Source organism: Polyodon spathula, chromosome 2, assembly GCF_017654505.1.
Source record: "Polyodon spathula isolate WHYD16114869_AA chromosome 2, ASM1765450v1, whole genome shotgun sequence".
Taxonomy (NCBI): domain Eukaryota; kingdom Metazoa; phylum Chordata; class Actinopteri; order Acipenseriformes; family Polyodontidae; genus Polyodon; species Polyodon spathula.
In genome coordinates, this window is record NC_054535.1 from 34,189,919 (window position 1) to 34,200,739 (window position 10,821).

Sequence of the window (10,821 nt, forward strand, 5' to 3'; positions counted from 1 at the left end):
TAATCTTGATCACAAACAAGAACATTTGAATTTTATTAAACAATAAAACTACAGCAAGACCAGACTAAAACACAAAAATACAATCCAGTAACTGGTAAACAAAGCATGCTGTACCATACAGGCAGGCAGGAAAAATGGCTGTGAAGTATGCGAGCAAAATGTAACCTCTGTGGAAACTGCACACGAAATCAAAAATACTTGTTTCTGCCACTGACTAAACTAAAAAATAACCATGACGGCGCTAGCTGGATATTCTGAAGCCAAAAACCAGTGGAACGGGTGGGTAGAAATGTCACATCCACAAAACATTTACCACAAGTGATACATTTATTTCAAAAGAAAAACAAACAGCTAATGCTATAGACCTAAGATGATCTTAAATTAACTTATTTATTTATTGTAATCTGATGTAAAAATAATTTGAAACTGTACCGATACATGCTAATACTTAAAACTCGATCTAAAGTGAAGGAATGTGTCGGTACTGTGTGGAGTTTACAGCACACGAGATAAACAAGCCATATAAATAACCACTTTAAAACAATGTATTTGTGATTTAAATGTGATGGGAAGACCGTTCAGTTTCCCTTTTGTTCTGAAGTGTTACACCTGAAGTCAATTCTATTGAAGCCACCTTGCCCTTCCCAATGAATGAGGCAGAAACTTCAGCATGCATGTACAAAGGTATTGTTACCTTGATGCATTTCCTGCCTGGTAGGGGTTCATTGTGGGTGATTTTGACTATGACTCCACTCACAAACTGGGGTCCCTGGGGGGCAGCCTTCTCAGGGGGCAGGGCTTTTTTGTTGTCTGCTTTGACTTTGAAAAGAACAAGTTAAGGGAATGCACATACGTACAAGAATCAATAGATTAAAAGCAAAACAATAGAAGGGGGAATATAAAAAGAAAAAAATATATATTAATACCACTTCTTTGTTGCAACTACTTCAGTAAACTACTTGCTAAATATTTATTTACACAATTGTTTTATGACAGTCATGACATCTGATTATCTAAATACTTTCATATTTTATGGTACCAAACACTAACTGTTATATAAAGAACATGTATTGTTCACATGGTAACAAAAAGCAACAATTATATTTTCACATTACAGATTATTATAAACAATGAAATGTATTTAAAAGTATACATAAAATGGTATTGCTGATATTGTTATGTAGGACTGCTATGCCTACTTGCATTGTAACTTGGTTGACGTGATTCAGCCTCCATCTTCCCTTCAGTCTTCTGTTTAATCTCGGACATGGACTTCTTCAAAGAGGACAAGGTACATTTCTGTAGTGTTAAATACTCCTGCTTCAAATCCAGTCATTCATTCCTAGAATAAAAAGAGATGAACAGTAAAAAACTTTTGAAAAAAAAAAAAATTATATATATATATGTATATAGATACACACACACACAATGCCTTGGAAAAGTATTCAGACCCCTGACCAATTCTCTCATATTACCGAATTACAAATGGTACATTGAAATTTCGTTCTGTTTGATATTTTATTTTTAAACACTGAAACTCAGAATCAATTATTGCAAGGTGACATTGGTTTTATGTTTTTTAGGAATTTTAAAAAATAAAAAAAACTGAAATATCTTGCTTGCATAAGTATTCAACCCCTGTGCTGTGGAAGCTCCCAGTTTGCACCGATGAAAGAAATTGCCCTAAAGAGGACACAATTACCTTACCATTGGCCTCCATCTGTGAACCATTAAAGTTGCTGTCACATTTTCTGGATAAAAACCCCACTGTTGAAGGATCATTGGTAAGGCTGTGAATCTGAAGGAAAGTGAAGACCAAAGAGCATTCTACAGAAGTTAGAGATGAAGTAATACAAATGCATAGATTAGGGAAAGGCTACAAAATAATATCCAAGTGTTTGGATATTCCAGTGAGCACAGTTGGATCAATAATCAGGAAGTGGAAGCTGCATCACACCACCCAGGCACTGCCAAGAAAAGGCCGTCCCTCAAAACTCAGCGCTCAAACAAGGAGACTTGTGAGAGAAGCCACAGAGAGGCCATCACTCACTTTGAAGGAGCTACAGAGTTCAGTGGATGGGAGTGGAGTAATGGTGCACCAGTCAACCATATCAAGAGCTCTGCATAACACTGGCCTGTATGGGAGGGTGGCAAGAAAGAAGCCATTACTCAAAAAGTACCATCTGAAAGCTCGTCTGGAGTTTGCCAGAAAGCATGAGAGTGACCCAGCTGCGATGTGGGAAAAGGTTTTGTGGTCAGATGAGACCAAGATAGAGCTTTTTGGCCAAAACTCAAAGCGCTATGTGTGGCGCAAACCTAACACTGCCCATGCCTCAAGACACACCATCCCTACAGTGAAGTATGGTGGTGGCAGAATCATGCTGTGGGGATGCTTCTCATCAGCAGGGACTGGGCATCTTGTTACAACTGAAGGAAAAATGGATGGAGCAAAATACAGGAAAATACTGCAAGAGAATCGGCTTTAGTCTGCTAAAAAACTGCAGGTTGGGAGGAAATTTACCTTTCAGCAGGACAATGATCCCAAGCACAAGGCCAAAGCAACATTGGAGTGGCTCAAGAACAAAAAGGTGAATGTCCTACAGTGGCCCAGTCAAAGTCCTGATCTCAATCCCATTGAGAATCTGTGGCACTATTTGAAAATTGTGGTCCGCAAGCGTCGTCCAACCAACCTGAACAACCTGGAGCAAATCTGCCAAGAAGAATGGGCCAAAATCACTCCGACACTGTGTGCAATGCTGGTACATACTTACCCCAAAAAACTTAAAGCTGTCATTGCAGCGAAAGGTGGCTCTACCAAATATTAATGTGTGGGGGTTGAATACTTATGCAAGCAAGATATTTCAGTTTTTTTATTTTCTTAAAAATATTTCCCAACATAAAGCTAATGTTACCTTACTATAATTGATTTTGAGTTTAAGTGTTTTTTAAAAAAAATATCGAACAGAACAAAATTTCAATGTACCATTTGTAATTCAGTAAAATGAGAGAATTGGTCAGGAGTCTGAATACTTTTGCAAGGCACTGTATATATGTATTTCTTCGAATTTAAGACACAGCCCAAATTTACCAACCTCAACTTGAGGAAAAAAATAATCAAATAAATATGTACTTACAAAGATAGAACCTCAATTACACTGTTGTATTGTCGTACAAAACAGACCCAAAACAGTGTTGCTGAAGCTTAATTACAGCTAGTTTATGGCATCTCTGTTGTACACACATCACTCACTCACTTACGGCATCACACATCCTGGCAACAGTCATGACACAACACTCCACAACATCAGGAAACATGTAATACAGCAACCACAACAGCACTGATAACATTGCAAACAAAACAGTCAGAACGGTATGCACAATGCCAACCAAGAGAACACAAGACGCACATGGAGATTAGACCATTTTGGAAAACCTGTGTCAGCTGCAATGCAAAAAGCCTACTGGAGGAAGGTTAAAGGAATGTGTAGAAAATAACCACAAATACCAGTAAATTAAAACTGTAATATAAAAAACCCTAATAAAAACCTGTTCAAGCCTTTGCTGTACACAAACAGCAGTTAGACGAGGCACAAAAACTTGCATAATTGTTGCCTATCTAAAGAGCATCTTCTTCAAGCTAAATGGTTTGAGGTGATGGTTTTCAAATGCTGCCGTTATCAGTCTTTTCTGTCTCATAGCCAAAATTAATTCCCCACAGTTAAACAATTAAAAATAGAACAAAGTAATTTGCAAAACAATACATTATTTAAATCACCACCCTGTGTAGGTCAAGGTTGCTTAAGCCAGCCACTGTTCAGGTGACTGAGATAAATAAGAGTCAGTGTCATTTGATCAGCCACTCTACTGGCTTGGTAAATTATATAAGGCAGGCACTCAATAGGATATAAAACTACTATGCTGCATTGGTTTAATACATGATGTCTACATGTTTTTGTATCGATCTAGATTGTAAAAAAGCTGTTTAGTTGTTGCTGGGCATTTCATTTTAAAGTGGGTTCTGGTCACTGATTATTTTACAATGCATACATGTACTGGTGTTGCAATTTAGAAATTGGTGCACATTAATCATTTAGAATGAGCACTTTTGTATTTAAATTTTTGTTCAACTTTTATAAGGCTAAATCAAATTTATATTTTTTATACAAAGGCTTTACTGTCCTAGGTAGTATTATTTTGTCATCTATATTTAATTTAATTATTATTTTTAAAAACAGGCAATGTTTACCTTTGGCCACTACCAAAGCTGTTGTGCAACTCTGTTATTTTAAGATTGGAATTGCACTTTGGCAGTGGTTGTGGAACATCTTACAAACAACAATTCAGGTCTACTTTACCAAAACTGAAGCAAATGCAGGTTATTTTAAATTAGATCTTAACATTGCATTGGGTATCTACAGGCCCACACATTTAACACATACTGTGAATCAATAGAGTAAGTATGTATTTGTTGGGTCTTTTGATGCACTGGACTGACACTTATTGCAGTCGCAAACAGACCACCGAACATTTCCAAGATTTTGGGAGGATTTGGTTTTTTTACTCAAACAGCAAGGCGTTACTGTGGAGTATAATCAAGTAAGTGCTTTTCTGTTTGAGTGAAAGATAAGGTCTAAAAGCCTTTTTTTTTTTTTTTTTTTTTTTTTTTCTTTTTTTTAGATATAATCATTTCAGTCCCATTTGCCTCTGCATTGCCTCTGTTCTATCACAGGATTCCTCAAACACGATTCAACAGCCTATTGGGTGCCTGCGGGCCTGTCTGTAAATTGCCCGGAGCTGCATGGTCCTCAAATGGGGTAGCTCTGAGGTGGATGCACGGTGGGCCTGCACACTGAAAAGAAGTGGACGGCCGACGGCACACGTGTGTCCGTCTTCGTCTCTCCCAACTCGCGGAGTGGTAGCAGTGAGCCAGGTTGAAATAAAAATAATTGGGCTTTCCAAATTGGGGAGAAAATGAGAAAAAATAATTGCAGATTCCAAATTTAAATAAACAAATAAAAATCAAACCGTCAAGGCTAAAACTTATGTTGAACGTTGGGTTGGATTGCAATACCTGTGCTTGATCAGGGGTCAGCTGCATGCATTAAACTTCTCTTCCAAATTAATTACTATAAGAAAGGTAAACTTGTCCCATTTCTCATCCAGATTTAAGCTGGTAGGACAGAGAGAATTGAAATGCCCTGAGCCATTATATTCCAAACAGAAAAATGAATGACTCGAGTGACGGTTCCTAGACAAAGGAAATAGATTTTCTTCCCCAATTAAATCTTACTTGGAAAGGACTCTTGATGGGATGACTTCTTCTCCCATCTTGTGTCTCTCCATGTGTTTCTTCTTGCGCTTCCTCTTGGCTTTCAACAGAGACTTGTCTTTTTTTCTCCCCCAACTCCTTTTCCTCCTCTGTAGACAGCTCTGCAGTATAAACAACATCCCTACAGCAGGTAATACTGTAACACATACTCTAAACTTCCCAGGGCTTAAAAGGGGTTCAATGAAATTAAAAACCAAAAATGTGAAACAAAATAATTACAGAACATTTAAAAAATAAAAGGAAAAAACCCTCCCAAGTTATTCTTAAGAATTAAATTTCTGATATTTACATTTAAAGAGTCACTTGTATGTATTTCTTCCTGTTCTTGTTTTTATGTAAATTACCTGTGTATTATTTTACGTTTCTGTCATAACAGAAGCGCTCTCAAACATGCCTTTGCAAACATTGCAAATTCCAGGTACTTTAACAATTACTGATAATTTTGTATTTTTTGTACTATGTACAAACATATCAGTGTAATTGAAGGTCCTTTTTCAAATAAAATAAAAAACCTGAAGTGCAAGCAGATACATTGTACCCTACCTTTCAAGTCTCTTTGTCCGTTTTCCCACTCGCATTTAATTTGGGAACTTGTTCCACTTCAGAGACCTTCCTGACTTTGCATGGGGTTTCCGTCTGGCTATAGCTTAAGCCTTTAAACCAACAAAGGGTGACCATAACAAAACAATGGCTACATAATATAGGAACGGGACATACGCTCAATAGAATACTACGCATGACTATAGAGCCTGTCAACTCTAACACATTCAATGTTAATTTGTTTTAATTGTTTTTATACGATATACTGCTCAAGGAGAGGGTGAAAATACATCAAAAAGCTTCAGTTAACCTGTTTTCTATTGAAATGATTATATGATTACTTATATTTCGTTATTGCTTACATTCAGGCAAATGTTTGTTTGTTTATAAAACACACTTCGTTCAAAAACATTGATGTACACTTGATGCACTTATTCTACTGACAATGTGAACCTGATGAAGACACATTAGGTGTCGAAACGTATTGTTTGTTTGACCATGTTTTTAACAAATATAATTTGCTGATAAATATAAAATCAGCCAGAGTTAAGCATTGAATCCTTTTGAAGAAGAAAAATGTTGAGAGTGTGACTATGAATGTTATATAGTTAAAGCAATGCATGGTTACAGCAATGCGGACAGGTTTTACAGGACAACTACTTGAATCAACCAATAGAATCACAGAATACAGTCGTTTACCAAAAATGAAGATAGTACAGGATATCAAAGTGTACTTCATAAGTTATAACTGCAGATCAGCCTTCTCCTCCAAGATTGCCTGCAGGTACTAGAGTGCCCCCATTCCCCCAATGCCTCCCCCACATTATCAGTAAAGCAGCATTACAAACTATTTGAAATGCACATTAGGAATTTAAGGATGACCTACCTACAACACTGCACTCACTGGTGTTGAGAGCAACAGGTTTTCTCTTTACTGTCTTGGGGAAGATTCCAGGTTTTCTTCTGGCATCTTCTGGTGGATTGTTCAGCATCTTAGTAAAACACATTTAGGGAGAAACAGATGATACTAATATCTATAAGAATTTCTAGAAAGTCATGGCCTGAAATGCAATAACAATAATAATATACAGTACAGTGAAAAAGTATTTGCCCCCTCGTCTGATTTTCTGCATTTTTGCATATTTTTGACACTGAATGTTATCAGATCTTCAACCAAAATCTATTAGATAAAAGGGACGAGTAAACAAATAACACAAAATTGTGATGTGTATTTCATTTATTTATTAAAGAAGTTATGCAACACCCAATGCCCCCATGTGAAAAAGTAATTGCCCCTTAGACTCAACAACTGGTTACACCACCTTCAGCAGCAATAACTGCGACCAAACACTTCCTGTAATTATTGATCAGTCTTTCACAGCGCCATGGAGGAATTTTGGCCAACTCCTTCGTGCACAACTGCTTCAACTCAGTGACATTTGTGGGTTTTTGAGTATAAACTGCTTGTTTCAGGTCCTGCCACAACACCTCAATGGGGTTTAGGTCTGGACTTTGACTAGGCCATTCCAAAACTTTAAATTTCTTGTTCTTCAACCATTTTGATGTAGACTTGCTTGTGTGTTTCGGATCATTGTTTTGCTGCATGACCCAGCTGCACTTCAGCTTCAGCTCACGGACGGACGGCCTGACATTCTCCTGTAGAATTCTCTGACACAGAGCAGAATTCATGGTTCCTTCAATGATGGCAAGTTGTCCAGCTCCTGATGCAGCAAAATATCAATCATGACACTACCACCACCATGCTTGACCTTTGGTGTGAGGTTCTTACTGTGGAATGCAGCATTTGGTTATCGCCAGACAAAACGGGGCCCATGTTGGCCAAAAAGTTCAATTTTTGACTAATCTGTCCATAGAACTCTTGAGGATCATCCAGGTGCTTTTTGGCAAACTTGAGACCACTATTCATGTTCTTCTTAGTGAGCAGTGGTTTCCGCCTTGCTACTCTGCCATGAATCCCATTTTTGCCCAGTGTCTTTGATGGTGGAGTCATAAACACTGACTTTAGTCGAGGAGAGAGAGGTCTGCAGATCCCTGGATGTTGTTCTAGGGTTCTTTGTGACTTCCTGGACGATTTTACGCCTTGCTCTTGGAGAGATTTTGGCAGACGGCCACTCCTGGGAAGATTCACTACTGTCCCAAACTTTCTCCATTTGGAAAATATGGCTCTGACTGTGGTTTGGTGGAGCCCCAGAGCCTTAGAAATGGTTTTGTAACCCTTTCCAGACTGATAGGCATCAACAACTTTTTTTTTTTTTTTCCCCAGAGGTCATCAGGAGTTTCTTTTGCTCGTGGCATGATGTGCTTCTCAGACTCCCTCTATATATTACTACAACCCACAAAACGATCTGAACAAATTAAATGTGAAAAATGTGCAAAAATGCAGTAAATCAGATAGGAGGCAAATACTTTTTCACGGCATATATATATATATATATATAGCCCCTTTCATAGTGCATTATATGCAGAGTCACTTACAATTGGACACTGATTTAACATCTCATCCGCAGGATGGATCACAAGGAGGTAAAATGACTTGCTCAGGGTCACAGAGGGAGTCAGTTGTCAGTGGAAGAGGTGGGATTTGAACTGGTGACCTTCTGGTTACAAGCCCTGAACTTCAACCACTGGACCACAATTCATAATGGTAATGCTTACCTCTATGGCTCTCAGCTTGTCCTTCAGTTTCAAACTAAATGAAAGCAAAGCCTTTTGGCTCTCCAGTGGATTGGTACAGAGGAACACTGATGTAAACCACATTTCCACACTTGGTAAACACACACTCTAGCCAGCTGTAGGTAACGTTTTTAGGAAGTAGTTCCTTTAAAAAAAATAAATAAAATTATGATTGTGTTAGGAAAAGAGCTACACAACAAATTACAAATTTAGTTATATAGACTGCAGGAAGAGGGAAATAAATAGTGATACTAAGGTATGTACACCTTTAGCCTGCACTGATTAATAAGGAATACTGCTGCTTAAAACCACCAGATGTAAAACACCCTGCAAATTGCTTCCACGTAGAATTACACTTTAAAATTTACAGAGCTGAAAAACAGATACCTAATTTGCTTTATTTTCCTTTATGAAATATATAAATCTAACACATTCTTCCATAATTGGAAAAAACAAACCACCACATATACTGTGTGCTCATCAACATTTTTAGGATGCTCTCCAAGTGCATGACTTCGACGTATTTTGGATCCCTCCTGATTCAGCTAAAATATGAACACATTATAATATCACAATTAAACATGCAATTATATCAATAATGAGAGGCTCCACCTGGCAAATTCTGTGGCCTACCAATTAACTACCCAGTATGAGAAAAAACAAAGACAACCCTTACCTCCACTACCATTGAATTTGTCAGTGCTCATGCTATTAACTTGACATTAGAAGTCAACTTTTTCATTCTGCTGAATGTTGTTAGCACAGAAATATCAGTATCTGGAAAACACAAGCATACATTTTATTTTCTCTTTCAGCAGCAACATTTATTTTTAAATAGATGTTAAAATTAAAAAGTGGCTTGAGATTAAAATGCCATTAACCTGTTATTGACTATTAGACCAATTCATTGTGTAAGTAAAGCAACTTGAACATGTTTTGCTAACATGATGGGGGTCTCCCTATTTACCAACTAAAAATAAAGCAGGGAGAGATGTTGGATTTCAGTATGGTTGGTTAAAAGGTTAATGACAGTTGTCTTGTCCAGAACTTGGTGTAAAACTAATTTTCATGAAACGATTCTGCTTCTGCTTGTATTAACATTATGTAGAAGTGTATACCAAAACCACCAATGCCAGTGTGAAGGAAAAGGATTAGAGGTACTTACATCCATCCCTGGATTTATCAAGTTGTTCTCTGAGAAATCTGTCTATGGAGGTTGACATCCCCAAACCAGAAGTCGACCTGCTTCTTCACATCAGAAGCAGCTTTTTAACTCTTAATCTTTTATTTGTCTCTGTTTCTAACTGCACACCCTCACTTCTGGTAGGCTCTGTCTCCGTGGCTGCCATATTTGCACCTGCAAATAAAATGTATGTTTGCCAGGAATTTATATTTAACAGTGCACTTACAATAACATACTGCAGAACTAACACAGCAGTACTTTGCAGGCTGCTCACTGTGAATCATTCATAAGCATTAAGCAGTACTACTGCACGGTAAAATACATTGAAAATACGACTACAACTTGTGAAGAAAAACATATTAAGCGTCCCTTCAGTTATTTATCCTCAGAAAATCTCTATGACAAATATATGTTTTTTTTAGGATGAAGTTCTTGCCACAGAACAACTAAAATTACTATATGCTGCAGATGTATTCTGTATCCTCTATGTACAGACTACTAATCAATAGGCAAAGTATGTTTTTGTACCTGTACGTGTAAATTAAGGATTAAACCGATTTACTTTACTAACACCAGAACTCAAAGGTTTAATATCAGTCTCTTCAGTCATACAAAGCAAAAGACTAGTAGCCGCAGCCAAATACTGTATTTCCAAGTACTGCTGATATGCAGCGACTACCTTATGATAACTGCTAAATGCTAACTTTCTACATCTAGTTGAAACACGGATTCAATTTATTTTGGAACATGTACTTACAGAAATGAATACCAAATTATTTCAATTGAAAATAACTGTATTAAACACAATCAAAATAGGAAGTACACTAGCCCAGTTTTGTAAAGCTTAAACTGTACTTAGTTGGGCGAAAATTGCTTTTCCGTGGACTCAACTTCTTGTGACATGGTAAAGGACCTCTCCTTGGAACCATCAAAGATACAACCTAGCAGAAACAGAGATTCCCATCTATGTAATTATATACTTATTTTGAAATTGAATATATTCTAATGGAAAAAATAAAACGTGGACAAGAAGTATTTTCTGTAGATATCAGTGTTGTCATTTAGTTCTTTTTTT

The 10,821-nt window shown here is 37.3% G+C and overlaps 1 pseudogene; it reads right to left on the reverse strand.

The window, feature by feature from the left end:
- Positions 1–9,320, reverse strand: part of LOC121326477 — a 24,696-nt pseudogene extending 15,376 nt beyond the window's left edge.
- Between the last annotated feature and the right edge of the window lie 1,501 nt (positions 9,321–10,821).